At 41.8% G+C, this 1,574-nt stretch overlaps 1 long non-coding RNA gene across 1 annotated transcript; it reads right to left on the reverse strand.

Moving 5' to 3' along the window:
* Positions 1-376: 376 nt before the first annotated feature.
* LOC129596969 (uncharacterized) lies at positions 377-1,045 on the reverse strand. The gene is made up of 3 exons (XR_008691504.1): positions 889-1,045; positions 572-678; positions 377-493 (listed from the first exon to the last, which is right to left on the reverse strand). It is a non-coding gene; the product is annotated as an uncharacterized LOC129596969 (long non-coding RNA).
* Between the last annotated feature and the right edge of the window lie 529 nt (positions 1,046-1,574).

The raw sequence follows: 1,574 nt of genomic DNA on the forward strand, positions 1-1,574 counted from the left end.
CGCAATTAGCACAAGAAAAGATAATGCCGAAAACACTCACAGCGCCTGCATGTGATTTCCAAGCGATACGAATGAGTAGTTCAAAGACTGACGAAAGTAACGAAAAAAATGTCTTAATACTGCGCTGACACACGATTAAAGGGAGCAATGTGAGAAGTCACGGGAAAATGCGGAAATTGGTCAACATAAAATTTGGACTATGAGGGTAAAGTGTTTACACCTGCTTCTCTTTTAAAGGCAGCTGTTTTAAATTCCGAGAATACCATGAAGATGACCACGATCGCGGCCGCCATGTTATGGCAGCGCTCCACCAGCTGCGAACATTGTTAGAGATTGTTTGGCCGGAGACTCTGTCCTGGCTCGTCGACGTGTCACAGGCGTTGGTTGATGGCGCCACTATCACCGTCTGGCTTGCTGCCGCAGTGGTTGGAAGAGAAGCAGTTAACCTTTTAGATAGTTCCGCTTCGACGCGTTGGAATACTATCGGCCATCTCTATTCAATCAGCGGAAAAGCATTTTGCAAGACTGAAGGCATGGACGCGAAAGAAAATTTTGATACTGCATAACTTACCAATTCCTTTTCAAGGCGAGCTAATGTTTCGCGACGAGCCACTTGTTCCGGAGTGATGTTGAGTCCGGTTTGTTCGCATATATAACTGGCAATCAGCTGGTTCCGGCCTGTAACATTGTTTGTGTGCATCATATTTTATCACGTACTGTAGTTAGATTATCACAGTTGATCACTTATGCTTTGTATGGCGTAATTTGCGTTAAATTTAAATGTGTTTATTGATATGTACCGTACTGTAAATGCCGAAAATCAAAATTCAGTGGAATTAAACATTGCAGAAACATTCTAGTATTTCTGAATTGCCTTCGATTGCTTACTTTTTATCGAATCGTCGTTGTTCATATCCGTAGAATAGTCTTTTTCCGGTGGGTGAGATTTTGCTGCCTCCCGGAAAGCATTCTCCACGTCGGGAGTCCAGCGTGCTTCGTTACTACACACTTCTTGGCTAGCTGAGTCGGTGGGGGTATCATCTTGCTTCCTGATCTCCTCTTCCATTATGTTTTTTGCGATCATCAACAAATATACAGATGGCAAATTGCAATTCGTTCTCTGTTGCAGGCTTCTACGGCGGTGAACGGTGTATCGTGAATGTACAAATGCTGTAAACAGAACAACCGTTTTTTGAACAAGAGATTACAGTGGCAGAACAAAAATTTGGAATCTTCAAAATCCACCTTACTGTGTCAGAAATATAAGATTCGGCAGAATTCAGATCATAAATTACCGCGGTCGTTCACTTGTTCTCAGGGTTGTACGCAATATCATGTAATATGAGTGCATGCATAGGCCATAAGGGCAGCAATAAGAAAAAATAATTAGTAACAATCCCGAGGAAAACGGCAGTTACCTTGTTTTGATTAGAATGCTCGAGCATCTTTTATTGGGTACAATTTACTTATTATTGAGAAAAAATTAAATCCCTGTATTGAGCGCAAGCACTGTATCTGCATGTACAATATGTCCTCCTGGGGGTTAAAACGTCGAATGTTTATGTATGTATCTT

The sequence above is a fragment of the Paramacrobiotus metropolitanus genome, unplaced genomic scaffold, assembly GCF_019649055.1.
Source record: "Paramacrobiotus metropolitanus isolate TYO unplaced genomic scaffold, Prichtersi_v1.0 Parri_scaffold0000098, whole genome shotgun sequence".
Lineage (NCBI taxonomy): Eukaryota > Metazoa > Tardigrada > Eutardigrada > Parachela > Macrobiotidae > Paramacrobiotus > Paramacrobiotus metropolitanus.